The 20,766-nt window shown below is 37.1% G+C and overlaps 1 long non-coding RNA gene across 2 annotated transcripts in view; it reads left to right on the plus strand.

Annotated features, from left to right (window-relative positions):
- The window catches only part of LOC141583563 (uncharacterized), a 455,143-nt gene that overhangs the window by 126,413 nt on the left and 307,964 nt on the right, over positions 1-20,766 (plus strand). For both annotated transcript variants that reach the window (XR_012516217.1, XR_012516218.1), the window contains exons 3-4: positions 5,611-5,728; positions 20,359-20,443. This is a non-coding gene — a long non-coding RNA (uncharacterized LOC141583563). The remainder of the gene's footprint in view (positions 1-5,610; positions 5,729-20,358; positions 20,444-20,766) is intronic.

The following is a 20,766-nucleotide window of genomic DNA, read 5'->3' on the forward strand; positions in this document are numbered from 1 at the left end:
CAACATCTTTGCATACATTGTCATTAATCTTTGCAGCAGTACTCTAAATTTGAATAATGCCATCATCATTTTAAGTTTGATGAAACATCCATAGAAAGATAAATAATATGCCCAAGATCTCATAGCTGGGGATCTGAACTAATGACAGACTCTCAGATTTCGCTCCACCACACAGCCTTCACCTCCTTCCCCAATTCTACTTTTTTTCTCTTTTTTGGTTGACATTGCCTCTGTCTTTTCTTCTAAAGAAGTAGTTCTCAGCCTATGTGACTATGTGGAATATTTTCTAACATCCAACAATTTTTTCAGACCAATATCGGTTGGTAGTTATGTTTTTGTATTTGTAATTACTGAGAAAATATATAATGAAAATAAATTTTCATAAATTTAATAAATCATAAATTGATTTTAAATTAATTCATATTTGATTATTCTTTTGGAAACTACAGGTATTTGAAAACTATAGCGAAAAGTGTAAGCATATTATCTCATCATTTAAAAATGCCTAGAATGCATATGGATCTGAAAATTCCTAATAATAGTTTGGGGTCTCCCTGAGAACCCACAATTTCAAGACTGAAAATTACTGTTCTATAAGATGTTAACATCTGTTATCCTAAGTTTTCAACCTCCAGTTTGCAAAGACTGACTCTCACTTTAATCTTTATTGATATTTGACTTATTAATTTGTTTAGTTCCCAGTCTCCTTTTATATTCATCGTATGATCACAGCAGCTAAGTAGTCTGCTCGAGACAATACAACAGGTGATATTGGATCCAGCTATCTGTGTCCATGAGCACTTATTGGTCCTGGAGAAACTGTTGAGCACAGTTGCTCTTACGGATTTTTTTTTTTTTTCTCCCTCACCTCCCAGCTTTGAGGCAACACTCACACTACTATCTTCCACTTACCCAACTTCCTGGCAATTTATTTTTAAAAAGTGTTACCTCTCTGTGCCTTTAGGCCCTGGCTTATTTCCCTGGTCCATCCTATTTATTAACCACCATCTCTACCAGCTCAATCTTAATTATATAGGTGTCTGTTCCTGCTATAATCTGGGCTTTAGGCAAAGGCAGGAAGTTGTAAAGGAATTCTAACCTACTATTTGTTAAACTTTGGTATGGAACCATGCTTCCTGTTTGTGTTTTCTGTAATTCTAGCCCAATTGATCCCTTTTGGATTCTTGTTCAATGGACTTTCTATGATTTTCAGACTTTTTTTTTTGAGTCCTACAGTTTTTCTTTAGGAACCCGTGCATGTAAGAAGACCTCATATCACAGCTCCTAAACCCAGGTTCCACTACCTCCACTGTCATATGGCTGTGCAAGCCAACTCACAATACCCGGAGTCTGCTTTGGTCCCCATTCTGATTAGGTTCCAGAAGCCCATCTATTTTACCTTCTCTCACTACTCAGTCTCATATTCATACACATGCACGTGACTTGCCTTGCTTTGTGTTTACAAGTCTCTTCTCCAGCTGCTGGGAAATAGGTTTCTAAGCTGTATCTGTTTGTCAGAATATAGCTACTGCTATTTTATCTTAGACTTCCATTCCATTTACCCAAATGATGAATGAAGAAATTCTAATAAAAGAAATCAATACACAAAAGAAAGATGCTCTGGAAGTGGTCACAATCTTGGAAAATTGTTGGTCACCGTCTTGGAAAATCAAACCTAATAACTCAATAAGAGAGAGCGTCTCTGTAAAGCAGCAATTGTCAATAGTAGGTGAAAGTAGGATTTTTTCAACCCATAGTCTATATGTGTCAGTGAAAAGAGATTGATGAATAGTAGATTCTTAACAGATTTGTATCTAAGATGGAAAATTTATGAAGAACCAATCAATAAATCCAAGGTGGGTCAAAAAAAAAATAAATCTAAGTATGAACAAGCAATAAAAATCTAGGTTGTCAGATTCAAGGGAATCAGATAAAAAATGGAATTTAGATATAAAGTCAGAACCTAAAACTAAGATAGTATACTAATGGGGATCATGACTAAATGAGCTGATATGGGAAATGTGAATCTTAATTTTTTTTTTTTTTGAGACAGAATCTTGCTCGGTCGCCCAGGCTGGAGTGCAGTGGCACGATCTCTGCTCACTGCAACCTCCCCATCCTGGGTTTAAGTGATACTCATGCTCCAAGCTCTGGAGTAGCTGGGATTACAACGAGTGCCACCAAACCCAGCTAATTTTTGTGTTTTTAGTAGAGATGGGGCTTTGTCATGTTGCCCATGCTACTCTCGAACTCCTGGTCTCAAATGATCCACCTACTTCGGCCTCCCAAAGTGCTGGTACAAGCATGAGCTACTGTACCGAACTGGAAATGGTTAAAATTCTTATAGAGCCCAGGTAGGGGACCGGTATAGCAGTGCTTCAATATGTTCAGTGGTCATGGATGAATGCATATGCACAGTAGCCAAAAAGTGTGTTGGGAAATACTAGGTCTGCCAATGTAAATGCTACCAACACCTACCAGCACCTGATGTGCTTTTGAGAGTGGATCCAATGTCAGAAACCATATTAAACCATATTCTGCCTGGCTGTGAGTAAATTGCTATGCTTTACTCATGAATTCTGAGATGCGATTTCAAGTTTTTGATTGTAACACATGGCAGGAAATATGTTTTCTGTTCCTCCACCATACCTCTCTGTGCACTGCGTGTTTGTGTGTATGGTATGTATATCTATATCTACATATTTATGTAACAAAACAAGTTTATCAAAATAATATTTTTATATAAGAAATTATTGATGTATTTACTTAATGAGTTTTTTTTTCTTTTTATAAAATCTTGTTGTGATTTGATTAATGATTTCAGTATTCACTAGTGGGAAAAGACCTGTAGGTTAAAAATCATTAGTGTATGACTTACCAGAAGTAAAAGAGACATATTTGTGTAGATGAAACTGCCTGTTTTCTATTTATTGACAAATACCACTTCCACAGCCTCTTTCTTTTGTGTGTTGATTTCTTTTTTAGAATTTCTTTTATGGCTTAGATCTGAAACCTGTATTTTCTTTGGTGACTTATGCTTTCAAATTTAAGATGGATGCTTTATCTACTCAGCTATCAATGATTTTACATTTTCTGAATAATACGTTATCACTTCTAAGCCACTATTACAACTATTAAGAGTTGTAATTTACATTGACTTCAAAGCAATTGTTACTGCTTTAGATGTTTTAGGAAAATTTATAATAAACCTATGTCAATTCCACCACTGAAAATCTCACTTCCCTTAACTCCCATTGACAATCTTTTTGTAGATAAAGAAATGACAAACAAAATAATGGAGAATGATCTAACATCTGGTTGAATATTTGTTTACAAGTGCTCATTGATGGAATTAATTCAAGCAAGGTTTCTAATATTTTATTAGAAATATTTTTAGTTAGTACTAATCAGAATAACTTACTGCTAGTAACTATATTGATTGATGCTATAGATAATATGCTAATTAAAGTATTAGGTGGGACAGAACTGGCAATAATTTATAAAGTTTTGCATAACATAATTAATATTCAAATCTGATAAGTAGACTTAAAGCTTAACAATGATGAATATAAAGTCCTACATTTAGGTTTAACCAATTAAAAACCTAAATACAGAACCTGTTCATGGCTAGTTACAATATAATTGATAATGGGGGGCTACAACTCCTGTTATTACTGAGAAGAGAAAAAAATGAAGGATTCATAAATTTATGTTTTGTAGACATAGGAGAACTTAAGAAGAAAAGATAAACAAAAGAATGAAAAATATAGAGACGGAAAAGCTTTCTTTGGTAATCTTAGGTCAAGATGTATTATTTGCCATGCTTGGATATGGACTGTGGATGTGCTTGCCATAGGGAGAGGATTCAACTAGAGGAGACAGAAAGTGGCAGAGCTTTTGATGCCCACATTAGCTAGTATGAGAGATGAGAAGCTAGGGGAATGCCAAACTCATGACGTTTTCTCTACAGGGTATGTGCTGAGTGATAGGGTAGTATGAGGGTCTTGGGGGTCCAGACTTGAGAGAGAGAATAAAATTTCCCATGGCTTCATGATGCTTAGGAGAAAAATTCCCAATAAAGGGAGAAGCATTCCACAAACAGCTGAGAAATCTCCTTCTGTAAACACTTGAAACTAGACATGGAAAGATTTTAACTAAAAAACAAAACAAAATAAAATATCTTTGACTAAGCTCAATTCCTGATAGAATTATTGTGATCAGCCCCTCAACTTACCTGTTCAGTGCAAGCAAAAGTAAACCCCTTTTTGGAGAAAACTGTATCCCTATTTGATTCTACTTATTTACATGTGATACCTAGTATATAATAAAAAATTAAAATATATGCAAAGAAGCAAAAAAGTGTCCAATAATTAAGGAAAAAAGTCCTAAATAGAAGTAGATACAAACATATGTAAATATTCAGTTGACAAATACTATAAAATGACTACTAGATGTCAGTTAAAGAAATAGGAGACAAAAGTGACAAAAACATAAAGAGATAGGAGGTTTTATTAAATAATTGAAAGCTATAAAAACAATATTCTATAACTAAGCAAATTAATATTTTAAGTTTTAGTGTCAGCTTGGGTAAGGCAAACGATTATGGAACTTAAGAACAGGACAATAAAGTGTCCAAACTGAAGCACAGGGACAAAAACCTAAAAATAGCAAAATACAAAGCACGAAAGTCATAAAGGATACAGAGAGATAGACAAATGGTTTCATACATGTGTAGCTAGAGTATCACAAGAGACAAAAGAGAGAATGGCAGAGAGGTAATACATGAAAAGATAATAGTTAAGAACTTTCCAAAATGGATACAAGACATCAACCCACAGATTCAAGAAGCCCAGTAAACACACCAGTAGGATAAATGCGAAGAAAACTGCTAAAATCTTCATAATCCAACTGCTGCAAACTGAAAATAAATAGAAATTCTTAAAAACAGAGAAAAAGGTCACATTATCTTCACAAAGTGATCAACTTCAGCATGTCTACATATGCATATCTCATTATTGTTCTTTTAAACTTAATCTCATTAAATCTCTCTGACTTATATAATTAACTTCCTTCATTCCATAGGACTCTTTACAATAACCTCAGATTGGCTTGTTTGTTTAAAAAAATGTGAACATATGACTTTGGTAATTTTCACAAATGGGATTTGCTACCACATTTATTTTCCCAGCTCTTGCATCTTGTGTTATTCCATTGAAGGCATTTGACCTACTATAGAAAATGACTAGTCACCTCCAGTGTTACTGGACCCACCGTCTCCCTTTTCTGACTCTACTGTTTTAGATGGTGCTCAAGCAAAAGGCTGTACCATTATTGATCATTCCTATGTGTTCATTGAAGTAGTTCTATATATGTACATAAATTTATATATAAAAATATATTTATTATATATGTATATGAAGATATATACATCTCCAACAAATAATCTAATAAGTGTCATGCTCTATTTATAAGTACAATACATTTTATATTATTGAGAAGACTGGGACAGATAATGAAGAGTTATAGTTTTAAATATGGTATTCATGGGAGGCATCACTGAGAAGGTGGTATCTGAAGAAGGTAAAAAAGTAAACAAGATGCTTTCTTTAGGGAAAGAAACATTTCAGGAGGCAAGAACAGCAAGTAGAAAGTCCCTGAGGGAATTCCAACAAGATGGCCAAATAGGAGCAGCTTCAGACTGCAGTTCCCAGAGAGAGCGACATACAAGGTGAGTGATCTCTGGATTTCCAACTGATGTACCAGGTTCAACTCAATGGAACTGGTTGGACAGTGGGTGTAGCCCAAGTAGGGCAGACTGAGGCAGGGTGGGGCACTGAATCACCTGGGAAGTGCAATGGGCCAGAGGACCCCCCCTCCTACCCAACAGAGGCCATCAAGGACTTTTTCCAGACACATCAGCACTCTGGCTCAGGTACTGCGCTTCTGCCATGTTATTTACATCCTACAGACCAGGAGATTACCACTGGGGCCAACAAGTGCTTCGAGCTTCCAGCACAAAACTGGGCCACCATTTTAGCTGGTGCTTGGAATGCCTGTGAGACAGAGACACCCATTCTTCTGAAAAAAGGAGGCTGAAGGCAGGGAACCAAGTGATCTTCTGGCTTGGTGCATCCCACCCCACAAAGATTAGCAAACTGAAACCCACTGGCTTGAGATTTTTGCAGCCAGCACAGCAGTTTGAGCTTGACCTGGGATGGTAGAGATCAGTGGAGTGAAGGGCGTCTGCCATTATGGAGGCAATCCAACATTACCAAAGCAGTCCACCATTGCTGAGGTAGTCTGCCATTACTGAGGCAGTTTTAAACTTGCCTGTGTAAACAAAATCGCAAGGAAATTTACACAGCAGCTGGGCGGAGCCCATGGCAGCTCAGCAGCACCTCTGCAGGCAGACTGTGACTAGACTCCCTTCTTGTTGGGTAGGGCATCTCTGAAAAAAGGCAGCAGCCTGTCAGGGACTTACAAATAAAGCCTGACCTTCCCAGGATGAGCATCTGGGAAAAGGGGTGGTTGTGAGTTCCACTGCAGCAGACTTAAACGTTCCTGCCCAGCAGCTCTGAAGGGAGACAGAGCTTCCAGCACAACACTTGAACTCTGATAAGGGACAGACTACCTCCTCAAGCAGCTCCCTGACCCCCACATATCCAAAGAGACACCTCATACAGGAGAGCTCTGGCTGATTTCTGGCATGTACCCTTCGGGGACGAAGCTACCAGAGGAAGGAACAGGCAGCAATCCTTGCTGTTCTGCAGCCCCCATGGGTGATTCCTAGGCAAGCAGGGTTTGGAGTGGACCTCCAGCAGTGCTGCAGCAGAGGGGCCTGACTTTTAGAAGGAAAACTAAAAAAAAAAAAAAAAGAAAGAAAGAAAAAAAAAAGAAATAGCTTCAACATCAACAGAAAGGACGTCCACTCAGAGACCCTATCTGAAAGTCACCAACTTCAAAGACCAAAGGTAGATAAATCAACAAAGATGAGAAGAAACCAGCACAAAAAGGCTGAAATCACCAAAAGCCAGAATGCCTTTCTCCTCCAAGGGAACATAACTCTTCACCTGCAAGGGAACAAAACTCAATGGAGAATGAGTTAGATGAATTGACAGAAGCAGACTTCAGAAGGTGGGTAGTAACAAACTTCTCTGAGCTAAAGGAACATGTTCTAAGGCAGTGCAAAGAAACTAAGAACCTTGAAAAAAGGTGAGACGAAATGCTAACTAGAATAAAAAGCTTAGGAAAGAACATAAACAACTTAATGGAACTAAAAAACACAGCACAAGAACTTCACAAAGGATACTCAAGTTTCAATAGCTGAATCGACCAGGCAGAAGAAAGGATATCAGAGATTGAAGATCAACTCAATGAAATAAAATGAGAAGGAGGTCAAGAGATTGAGACCATCCTAGCCAACGTGGTGAAACCCCGTCTCTAGTAAAAATACAAAAATTACCTGGGCGTGGTGGTGTGTGCCTGTAGTCCCAGCTACTCAGGAGGCTGAGGCAGGAGAATTGCTTGGACCCAGGAGGCGGAGGTTGTGGTGAGCTAAGATCATGCCACTGCACTCCAGCCTGGTGCCTGGTGACAAAGCAAGACTATGTCTCAAAAAAAAAAAAAAAAAATAGAGAGATCGAGAGAGAGAGAGAAGGCAATATTAGAGGAAAAAGAGTGAAAAGAAATGAAAAAAACTTCCAAGAAATATGGTATTATGTGAAAAGACCTAATCTACATTTGATTGGTAAACCTGAATGTGATAGGGGAAATTAATCCAAGGTGGGAAACACTCTTCAGGATATTATCCAGGAGAATTTACCCAACCTAGAAAGGCAGGCCAACGTTCAAATCCAGGAAATACAGAGAACACGACAAAGATATTCCTCAGATTTACCAGGGTTGAAATGAAGGAAAAAATGCTAAGGAAAGCCAGAGAGAAAGGTCATATTGCCAACAAAGAGAAGCCCATCAGACTCACAGTGGATCTCTTGGCAGAAACCCTACAAGCCAGAAGAGAGTGGGGGCCAATATTCAACATCCTTAAAGAAAAGAACTTTCAAGCCATGATTTCATATCCAGCCAAAATAAGATTCGTAAGTGAGGGAGAGGTAAAATTATTTACTGACAAGCAATTGCTGAGAGATTTCACTACCAGGCCTGCTTTACAAGAGCTCCTGAAGAAAGCACTAAACATGGAAAGGAACAACCAGTACCAGCCACTGCAAAAATAAACAAAATGGTAAATACCATTGACACAATGAAGAAACTGCATCAACTAATGGGCAAAATAACCAGCTAGTATCAAAATGGCAGGATCAAATTCACACATAACAATATTAACCTTAAACATTAATGGGCTAAATGCCCCAATCAAAAGACACAGACTGGCAAATTGGATAAAGAGTCAAGACCCATTTGTGTCTGTATTTAAGAAACCCATCTTATGTTCAAATCCACACATAGACTCAAAATAAAGGGATGGAGGAATACTTACCAAGCAAATGGACAGCAAGAAAAAGCAGGATTTGCAATCCTGGTCTCTGATAAAACAGACTTTAAACCAACAAAGATAAAAAGAGACAAAGAAAGGCATTATATAATGATAAAGGAATCAACGCAACGAGAAGAGCTAACTGTCCTAAATATATATGCACTCAATACAGGAGCAACCAGATACATAAAGCAAGTTCTTAATGATCTACAAAGAGACTTAGACTCCCACACAATAATAGTGGGAGACTTTAACACTCCACTGTCAATATTAGACAGATAAACAAAACAGAAAATTAACAAGGATTTCAAGTTCTTTAACTGAGATCTCGACCAAGTGGACCTAATAGACATCTACAGAACTCTCCACCCTAAATCCACAGAATATACACTCCTCGCAGAACCACATCATGCTTACTCTAACATTGACCACATAATTGGAAGTAAATCAGCAAATGCAAAAGAATGGAAATCATAACAACCAGTCTTGCAGACCACAGTGCATTCAAGTTATACTCAGGATTAAGAAACTCACTCAAACCCCCACAACTACATGGAAACTGAACAACCTGCTCCTGAGTGACTACTGGATAAATAATGAAATGAAGGCAGAAATAAACATGTTCTTCAAAACCAATGAGAATGAAGACATAACATACCAGAATCTCTGGGACACATTTAAGGCAGTGTCTAGAGGGAAATTTATAGCACTAAATGTCCACATGAGAAGCAAGGAAAGATCTAAAATTGATACCTTATTGTTACAATTAAAAGAACTAGAGGGACAAGCTCAAACAAATTCAAAAGCTAGCAGAAGACAAGAAATGACTAATATCAAAGCAGAATTGAAGGAGATAGAGACACAAAAAAAAAACCTTCAAAAAATCAATGAATCTAGATGCTGGTTCTTTGAAAAGATCAACAAAATAGATAGACTGCTAGCTCAACTAATAAAAAAGAAAAGAGAGAAGAATTGAATAGATGCAATAAAAAAATGATAAAAGGGATATCACCACCGATTCTACAGAAATGTAAACTACCATCAGAGATTATTACAAACAACCCTATGCACATAAACTAGTAAATCTAGAAGAAATGGATAAATTCCTAGACACTTACACCCTCCCAAGACTAAATCAGAAAGAAGTTGAATCCCTGAATAGCCCAATAACAAGGTCTGAAGTTGAGGCAGCAATTAATAGCCTACTAATAAAAAAAAAAGTCTAGGACCAGACAGGTTCACAGCCAAATTCTACCAGAGGTACAAAGAGGAGCTGGAACCATTCCTTCTTAAACTCTTCCAAACAATACAAAAAGAGGGAACCCTCCCTAACTCATTTTATGAGACCAACATCATCCTGATACCAAAACCTGGCAGAGACACAATTGGAAAAGAAAATTTCAGGTTAATATCCATGATGAACCTTAATGCAAAAATCCTTAATAAAGTACTGGCAAACCAAATCTAGCAGCACATCAAAAAGCCTCTCCATTATGATCAAGTCGGTGTCATTCCTGTGATGCAAGGCTGGTTTAACCTATGCAAATCTATAAATTTAATCAATCACACAAACAGAACCAAAGACAAAAAATACCTGATTATCTCAATAGATGCAGAGAAGGCCTTCAACAAAATTCAACAGCCTTTTATACTAAAAACTCTCAATAAACTGGGTATCAATGGAATGTGACTCAAAATAATAAAAGCTATTTATGACAGATCCACAGCCAATATCACAATGAATGGGCAAAAACTAGAAGCATTCCCTTTGAAAACTGGCACAAGACAAGGTTGCTGTCTCTCTCACTACTATTGAACATAGTATTGGAACTTCTGACCAGAGCAATCAGGCAAGAAAAAGAAATAAACGGTATTCAATTAGGAAAAGAGGAAGTCAAATTTTCTCTGTTTGCAGATGACATGATTGTATATTTAGAAGACCCCATCATCTCAGCCCAAGATCTCCTTAAGCTGATAAGCAACTTCAGCAGTCTCAGGATACAAAACCAATGTGCAAAAATCACAAACATCCCTATACACCAATAACAGACAAACAGAGAGCTAAATCTTTAGTGAACTCCCATTCACAATTACTACAAAGATAATAAAATACCAGGAATACAACTAACAAGGGGGCTGAGGGACCTCTTCAAAGAGAACTACAAACCATCACTCAAAGAAATAAAAGAGGATACAAACAGATTGAAAAACATTCCATGCTCTTGGTTAGGAAGAATCAATATTGTGATAATGGACGTACTGCTGAAAGTAATTTATAGATTTAATGCTATTCCCATCAAGCTACCATTTACCTTCTTCACAGAACTGGAAGAAAACCTTAAACTTCATATGGAACCAAGAAATAACCTGCTTATTCAAGACAACCCTAACAAAAAATATAAATAAATAAAAGCTGGAGGCATCATGCTACCTGACTTCAAACTGTACTACAAAACTACAATAATCAAAACAGCACAGTACTGGTACCAAAACAGAAATATAGACCACTGGAAAAGAATAGAGGCCTCAGAAATAACACCACACATCTACAGCCATCTGATCTTTGACAAACCTGACCAAAAAAAAAAAAAAAAAAAGCAATGGGGATAGGATTCCCTATTAAACAAATGGTTTTGGGAAAACTGGCTAGCCATATGCAGAAAGCTGAAACTGGACTCCTTCCTTATACCTTATACAAAAATTAATTCCAGATGGATTAAATTTTTTTTTCAAAAAACAAACAAACAAACAAACAAAGACTGCTAGAGTTAGCTACTTTTCATTTAATTATAGTTCTTTGAGAACTGAGAAGACATAGTGGGAATGTCCTGGAATATATACTAGGTTTGATATCAAAAGACTGGTGTAAATTCTGTCATTGCCAGTAATTACCTTTCTAAACCTCAGTTTCCTCATTCATTTGTAAAGCGGGGCAAGGTCATAGCTGTCTTGCTTGCCTTAAAGCTTTTAAAACAAATAGTAAAACTCCTTTCTTCTTCTTTTTTTTTTTTTTTTTTTTTTAGAAAGAGAAAAAGAATAATAAGAAAAAGAATAAAGAAGAGGAAGAAAGAGAAAGAGGAGGAAGAGGGAGAGAGAATGGGGGTATTACTTTGTTGCCCGGGCTAGAATGCAGTCTAAATATGGGTATGCCTATAATTGTCCTTAATAATGGAGACATGAAAGAAAATGAGGAAAGAGAATAACAAACAAGGAGCCAACCAACATTTCGTTTAAACTTCTAAGTTGATATGATGTGGTACTGATAAGAGTGTATATTTTGTGTAAAGTGAAGAGTTCTATAAATGTTAATTATGTTTACTTGTTCCAGATCTGAGTTCAAGTCCTGGATATCGTTGTTAATTTTCTGTCTCATTGATCTGTCTAATATTAATATTGAAGTCTCCCACTATTATTGTGTGGGAGTCTAAGTCTCTTTATAAGTCTTGTATGTCTGGGTATTCCTGTATTGGGTGCGTATATATTTAGGACCTTTAACTCTTCTTGTTGTTTCATTGATTCTTTCATCATTATATAATGTCCTTCTTTGCTTCTTTTGATCTTTGTTGCTTTAAATACTATTTTATCAGAGGCAAAAATTGTAACTTCTGCTTTTTATTTATTTATTTTTGCTCTCTGGTTAGTTGGTAAGTCTCTCTCCAGCCTTTGTTTTGAGTCTTTGTGTATCCTTGAATGTGAGATGGGTCTGGATGCAGCAAACAGTTTTAGTTTTTTGTCCAAATTGGCTGTCTGTCTTTGAATTGGGGAATTTAGTCAATTTAAATTTAGAATTAATAATGATATATGTGAGTTTAATACTGCCATTTAATATTAGCTGGCTATTTTGCCCATTAGTTGATGTAAATTCTTCATTATATTGATGTTCTTTACTTTTTGGTATTTTTTAGAAAGGCTGATACTGTTTGTTCCTTTCTATGTGTAGTGGTTCTTTCAGAAGCTCTTGTAAAGCAGGCCTGGTGGTGATGAATTCTCTGAGTGCTTGCTTGTTCACAAAAAACTTTATTTTTCCTTCACTTATGAAGCTTAGTTTGGCTGGATGTGAAATTCTTGGTTGAAAGTTCTTTTCTTTAAGGATGTTGAATATTGGTCCCCACTCTCTTCTGGCTTGTAGGGTTTCTGCTGAGAGATCTGCTGTAAGTCTGATAGGCTTCCCTTTGTGGGTAACCTGACCTTTCTCTCTGGCTGCCCTTAGTATTTTCTCCTTCATTTCAACCCTGGTGAATCTGACGATTATGTGCCTTGGAGTTGCTCTTCTTGAGGAATATCTTCGTGGTGTTCTCTGTATTACCTGGAGTTGAATATTATCCTGCCTTACTAAGTTGGGAAAATTTTCCTGTATAATATCCTGAAGCATATTTTCCAGCTTGGATTCATTCTCTTCGTCACATTCAGGTACACCTATCAAGCGTAGATTAGGTCTTTTCACATAGTCCCATATTTCTTGGAGACTTTGTTCATTCCTTTTTATCATTTTTTCTCTAATCTTGTCTTCTAGTTTTATTTCATTAAGTTGGTCTTCGACCTCTGATATCCTTTCTTCTGCTTGATCAATTCGGCTGTTAAAACTTGTGCATACTTCACGTAGTTCTCGTATTGTGTTTTTCAGCTCCATCAATTCACTTATTTTCCTCTCTAAATTTTGTATTCTTGTTGACATTTCGTCAAACCTTTTTTCAAAGTTCTTAGTTTCTTTAGATTGTGTTAGAACAAGTTCTTTTAATTCACAGAAGTTTCTTATTATCCACGTTTTGAAGCCTGCTTCTGTAATTGGAACACACTCGTTCTCCATCAAGCCTTGTTTCGTTGCTGATGAGGAACTGGGATCCCCTGCTGAGGAAGAGGCGTTCTGATCTTGGGTACTCTCAGCCTTTTTTGACTGTTTTCTTCCCTTCATTGTAGATTTATCCATCTGTGGTCTTTATAATTACAGTCTTTGTAATTGGGTTTCTGAGTGGACGTCCAACTTATTGATTCTCAGCGCCGAAATCTGAGCAACCCACTGCACCGACTAAATCAGCGGCGTTAAGATTGATGGTGCTTTTCTGACTCTGCACTAAGAACCGACGCTCTGAGGTGCTGGCAAAACCGCCTCACCGGTCACAAGAGTCGTGCTGGCGACCTGTGGGGCTCCTCTGCTGGGAATCTCCTGGTGCGTGAGCAACAAGAATTCATGTGAAGGTGTGGCGTCCTCTCGTTCTTTGCGTTTTCACTGGGAGCTACAATCCTGAGCTGCTAGTGATCAGCCATCTTGGATCTCTCTCCGGATTAAATATTAAAACATAAGACCTAACACCATAAAAACTCTAGAAGAAAACCTAGGCAATACCATTTAGGACATAGGCATAGGCAAGGACTTCATGACTAAAACACAAAAAGCAATGGCAACAAAAGCCAAAATTGACAAATGGGATCTAATTAAACTAAAGAGCTTCTGCACAGCAAAAGAAACCATCACTAGAGTGAACTAGCAACCAACAGAATGGGAAAAAAATTTTTGCAATCTACCCATCTGACAAAGGGCCAATATCCAAAATCTATAAAGAACTTAAACAAATATGAAATGAAGGCAGAAATAATTCGAAACCAATGAGAATGAAGACACAACATACCAGAATCTCTGGCATTTTCTGTTTAAAATAATCACCTTATAGAACAAATAAAACAAAGAACCCCATCAAAAAGTAGGGGATGGATATGAACAAACACTTTTTGAAAGAAGACATTTATGCTCATCATCACTGGTCATTAGAGATATGCAAATCAAAACCACATTGAGATATCATCTCTTGGCAGTTAGAATGGTGATCTATAAAAAATCTGGAGACACCAGATGCTAGAGAGGATATGGAGAAATGAGAATGCTTTTGCACTTTTGGTGGAAGTGTAAATTAGTTCAACCATTGTGGAAGACAGTGTGGTGAATCCTCAAAGATCTAGAAATAGAAATGCCATTTGACCCAGAAATCCCATTACTGGATATATATCCAAAGGATTATTCTATTATAAAGACACACACACACATATCTTTATGGTGGCACTGTTTACAATAGCAAAGACTTGGAACCAACCCAAATGCCCATCAATGATAGACTGGATAAAGCAAATGTGGCACATATACACCATGGAATACTATGCAGCCATAAAAAAGGATGGGTTCATGTCCTTTGCAGGGATATGGATGAATCTGAAAACCATCATTCTCAGCAAACTGACACAAGAACAGAAAACCAAACACGGCATGTTCTCACTCATAAGTGGGTGTTGAACAATGAGAACACATGGACACAGGGAGGGGAACATCACACACTGAGGTCTTTTGGGGGGCAGGGTGATGTTAGGGGAGGGACAGCAGGTAATGGGGAGGTTGAGGAGGGATAACATTAGGAGAATTATCTAATGTAGGTGATGTGGGATGGATGCAGCAAACCACCACAGCATGTGTATACCTATGTAACAATCCTACATGATCTGCACATGTACCCAAGAACTTAAAGTATAATAATAATAATAAAGTCTCTGAGGTAGTTTGTGTGTTCTTGATGTTCTCAAGGAACAATAAGTCATCAAGTGTGGCAGGAACAGAATGTGTGTGTATGTTGGGTGGAGGATGTGGAGGGTGAGGTTAAAGGCAAAGTTACAGGACCGATAAATTCATATACTTGCTGCACAGTAACAACACATTACACTGAGATAGCAGTGTTTGTAACAGAGAAAGTTTAAAGATATAAGCCTGCTGAGCAAGGAGATGGAAGATGACTCGCAAATTTATCCCCTTGTGGAATTCTGGACTGGATTTTTAAGAGGATCATGGAGGGTGAGGGCCTGAAAAACTATGGTTGTTGATTGGTTGGGGTAAGGGGAGTGAAATCATCAGGATGTGGAAACTGTGTTCTTTGGTGAGTCAGTTTTTTGTGGGGTTTCTGAGACAAGTTGGCATCAGCGGGGTTCTTCAGACAAGTTGAGTAAGTAGTTTCATCAATATTCAGGACCTGAAGGATTATCTTATAGGGGAAGCTTAATGTTTCATAATGTTTAAGTTGTTATCTATAGGGAAATTAAGGGGAAACTGTAATCTAGGGTTTACCTGACTCTAGGAGAATAGGCACCAGACAACTACAAGGAAGCAGGTCAGAGAGAAGCCTGACTTTGTGATTAATGCTCAGGGTGCTGCAAGCTTGATTTGCTTTCATATTTCCCCTCCTCTTCTTCCTAATTAATTTTATAAAGTTCATAGGAGCAGTTTCAGCAACATAGTCCAGGTACAGTAAGAAGCTTATGTGAGTTCATAATCACTGGCTTTTTCTAAGAGTTAGATAGAAACAGGAAGGTTTGGAATAGAAGGTTTTGAAGTGACACAATGTGACTTAAATATTTACAGGATCATTCTGACTTTTGTGAGAAATAGAACAGAATCCAGAACAGTAGCTGATTCAACAGATAGAAAGCAATTGAAATAATAGTTGGATATGGTGGTAGTTTAGATAAAATATCAGTACTGGAGCTGGTGAGTAGGTATTTAATTCTTCAATATTTTGAGGTAGGGCTGGTAAATATGTTGATCTATGAATGTAGAGTATGAGAAACAGAAGGAATTTGGGGTAATTGGCCTGAATAATCAGAGCAATGGAAAGACCATGTTGAGAGTGGAGAAGGTATTGGAAATTCAGTGTTGATATTAACTTTGAGATGCCTTTTACACACTTATCAAAAGGCAGTTGAATACAGGAGTTGAAATTCATAGGAGAGGTCCTAACTGGAGATACATATTTGGACACTGTCAGTATATAATTGATTTAAAAGTCATGATGTTAGATTTGTTCTATAAGGGGATTATTTTGGATAGAAAATACACTATTCTGTACCCAATACCTAAGCTCTGAAGCCATTTTAGTGTTAAAAGGTCTAGGAGATAAAGAGGAATGAGCCAGGAGAAAAGAGAAAGGAACTGTGTTGTAAAGAAGGTGCTTCAAAGAGGATAAAGTGATAAATTTTAGCACATGTTGCTGATATGCAGGTTAAGGAGGGACTGAAAGTTGACCATTAGCTTTAACTACTTAAAGGCCACTGGTGATGATGAGAGGCAGGATATGCAGGTTATACCTTGTATGAAGATAACCATGTGAATGGGGAGGTGGTGGTCATGTGCTCCCTGCATTCTGCTACAGCTATTCAGAGAGCACAGCTATTTGTAATTCATCCATTCAGAGGAGGACACTTTTCTAATTTATACAGAGGCATAGTATTTGCTATCTGAGGCCCTGTTGACAAACTTTGATCCAAGTTTCCAAATTAAAGCTTGTTTGGAGTAAGTTCAAAAAAGAAGGATGGGGAGGAATTGAAGACACTAAGTATGGTTAATTCTAATCAATAAAAAATAGTAGCCAATAAACAGTAGGAGGAAAAATTAGTTGGTAAATGGAAAGGATGTGGAATCAAGGAAATTTTATTATTATCATTGTGAAAATAGGAAATTTAATAATATATTTGAATACTGGTGGGAAAGATTCAGTACAGAAGTGTCGAGTCTGACCAGCAGACTCTGGCCAAGGGACAGATGAAAAATTACACTGACACAGTTTTTGCCTGAGAGAGTGTGGCCAGGTGGTTTGCACTGCTCTGGCACCACCAAAGAGCAGGTCCTGCTGTGCAGCTTCGATCAGCTGGAGAGGTTCCACATTTATTTAGTACAGATTTAATGACAAAGGTCTCCAGTAAACACCATTAGTGGGTAATTAACATTGCCAATCCCCCAAGTAGAAAGCAATTCTGCCTGCGGATGATCAAAGGTCAGTTTTAGGACAACAAGCTATTTAGATAAATTCCTCTACACTCCCTTGTTATCTTCTCTTTACTATTAGCTCAAGGTAAGAGGATTGGGCTGCCTTCAGCCATAACCCTCTCCCAAGGCTTTTGCAAAACCTTCTGGCCTTCTAGAAAGGTTTGCATTTTTTTAAATAATTTCTCCCACCATCCTGATAGATCTCCTACACAGAAGGGTGCTGTGTACTTGCTTCCTACAGATGCTCCTTGACTTACATCTTGATAAACACAATGTAAATTGAAAATATCTTAAGTCAAAAATGCATGTAATACACCTAACCTGCCAAACATGATAGTTTAGCCTGGCCTAACTTAAATGTGGTCCACACTTACATTCATTTACAGTTAGGCAAATCATCTAACACAAAGTCTATTTTAATAAAGCATTGAATACTTACACAGATGGGCATTTTGTAGATATCACGGGATGGGAAAACACAAAAGATAATATCCGAAAAATGTTGGCAACACAGTATACTGTAGAGTATCAGTTGTTTACTGTTGTCACTGATGGAACTGGGGCTCATTCTGCTGGTCAGCGTCATGAGAGAGTACTGTACCATATGTCATTAGCCCAAGAAAAGATCTGAATTCAAAATTTGAAATAGTTACTACTGAATGTGTATCACTTTTGCACCATTGTAAAGCTAAAAAACCTAAGTCAAACCATCATTAGTTGAGGACTGTCTGTACTGAATACTCTTAACTACTACTTAGAAAGGTAAGAAGAAAAGAACAGAAAGATTAAAACCATATTCAAGGCTACACATTTGTTTCTACACTGCTGTGTTCTCTGTGTCTAGAAAATACCCAGTACATAGTAGGTAGTCAATTAAAATTTGCTGATATTAACTAAGATTTGAACTCATATAACTTAATTCCCAATTCTGAACCTTTAACTGTTGGACATTGGTACTTTTGTTATGAAGATCTAGCTATGTAGCAGCAGGTTATTTGCGTTTCTTCTGTCAAGAGACAGAGGAGGGGGACATTGGTTCACAGGACTAATCCCCCGAGGACCAGGAGCATGCTTATTAATGTCTGGATGTAGCCTAAGACAGATCAATACAGATCAAAGATTTGTACATTTCAAAGCCACTTGATTGTGTGAGATGTATCTACATTTATTTTTATTCAATAAATTTAAATTTAAAATCTTTTTTAAAATGTCGATGTTTCAGTGATTATAAATAATAATGTTCATTATAGAAAATGTAGAAAAGTAGTAAAGCAGTTCAGCTCTAATCTTATTATTAAGAGAAAATTACTTTCAATCAATTTGGAGCATCTTCTTTCACCAAATAATTTTAACTTCATTGTTTTGGGAGTCATTGCATACATAGTAATATTGCTTTTGCACATACAAGGTGCATTATCTTACTTAAACTTCACAACCAATCTATTAAGAAGGAATTAGTGTTGTAGTATTTCATAAATAAGAAAAAAAAATGAGGTTCAGAGATTGAGCCACTTGTTCAAGGCTGCAGGTACAGCAATATTAATGCCCTGTAATTCACCCCTCTGATTTCAAGTGCTGTTAAATCTAATTTTCTCTCAGATTGATAAGGGTTTGTTCTACTTTTAAGTGTCTGTCACATGCCCTTTAACAATAAAACAGTCTTCTGGAAAGCCTTCATTGATTGAGCCACTTGAAGATTCAGGGACTTCCATTGCCTCTGCTGTCTGATCTAAACAGTCTCCTTTGTAAACATGGGCCTGTTGTCCTCATTCACAATTCTGACTCTAAAGAAAAAAGTGCTTAATTTGGATTCCTTATTTATTTTATTATTATTTTTTCTTTCGCAGAACCTGATACAAATTCTTGACATAATGGAAATACTAAAATAAAATAGTGGTCTAATTTGATAAGTTCATTCATTCCGGGAGCCTAACTTTATGATGTATTTTGAGTCTACTTACTCTTTTTCTGCCTTTGGGGGTCAGCATAGGGTGAGGTGAAACAGAGAGAAAGAATTGTTGAGGAGCTTCCTTTCTGTTTAATGACATCTTTTAAGGTTTTGCAGAAAAGAATAAACAGCACTTTGAAGACAGAAGACAGAGGTAGAGGCTGCTATTAGGCATGGCTGGGGTGTTTAATGCATTGTGTAGATAATGACAATGGTCAGCTGTTAACAGCATCAGTGGTTCCTGCATTGGAGCATTGTTAGGCTTATTTGCTGTAAGTGATCCCTGCTGTGTTAAAAAAGGCAAATAAATATCCCAGTTTCATTTTAATATTATTTTTTCTAGGGAAGAGAGAATCATTTTTTGAGATATCCAGCTTTTGCGCAGCCTGCCAAAGTTACTATTACGATCATTTGTTACAATGGCTTTAAAAAACAAAACAAAAATTTCCTATGTTCAGTGTGTCTCTTCAGAACCTATTTTATTTTTAACACTCAGTTATGCCTCTTTCTGATCTTTTATATTGCTGCTGTGTTGGCATTAGCTTTGCTATTTATGATTTCTACATTTCCATTATGATGCTCACATGTTCTATATTTCAGTGCAAAAATGTGTGTATTTGACCTGTTCTAAAAACGCTGTTCATTTAAATCCAAATCCTTCGGTTACTGTTTTTGCATGTGTCTTCCATATCCTGGTGACCAAATCCTGATCCAGGAAGGGAGGTGGTTCCACCTCATTTTAGTCTATTAAAGCAGAGTGCTCAGCATGCCCTCTCAGGTCTCCAAAAGGGCAGCAATCAATTTTGAGGAAATACTAAACCATTTTTCACTTTTATGAAACACTGAAATCTATTTACATATTAGGTGAAATCATTGGAGCATATTCCTGCCCCATTTTATGTACGTCTTCAGATTGTCCAGCTGTGATCATGTGTATATTGAGGAATACATATACTCCTTTGCTTAAAGCAAAAGACCAGTGTTTTTATTAAGCATAAAGATTGGGGTTCCAGGTTCAACTCCACTACTTACTAGCATGGACTTCTTTTATAGAGAGAAAACATTCATGTTTCTGCCTTGCTTTGATTTCAAATGGAGCCTTTTTTTCTTTCTCTTTAGACCCCAGCGTCGCAGTCTTTCTGCCTGCAACAACTTTCTACACATTGAATCCCTCTCTGCTAGAGGGTAATGATGGGATGATATGGTAAGTTTTATCCTTTCCTGCCATTGCTTGTTACATCTAAAAAATAATATATATTCTTATTAATTTCAAATATTTCTTTGTGCTCAGAGATATTTGTACTAGGCCAGTGGTTTTCAAGCACGGTGATTTTTATTCACAAGGAGACATTGGCAATTTTTGATTGTCATGCTGAGGTAAAGGAGATAATACTTAGAGATAGAAGCCAAGCATCCTGCATGCAACAACACAAGGGAGAATCCCCCATAAGAATTATCTTGTCCAAAATGTCAGTAGTACCAAGGTTAAGAAATTCTGTACTGAGCACTGAATATAAAAATTATATG

The sequence above is a fragment of the Saimiri boliviensis genome, chromosome 2, assembly GCF_048565385.1.
Source record: "Saimiri boliviensis isolate mSaiBol1 chromosome 2, mSaiBol1.pri, whole genome shotgun sequence".
Taxonomy (NCBI): Eukaryota; Metazoa; Chordata; class Mammalia; order Primates; family Cebidae; genus Saimiri; species Saimiri boliviensis.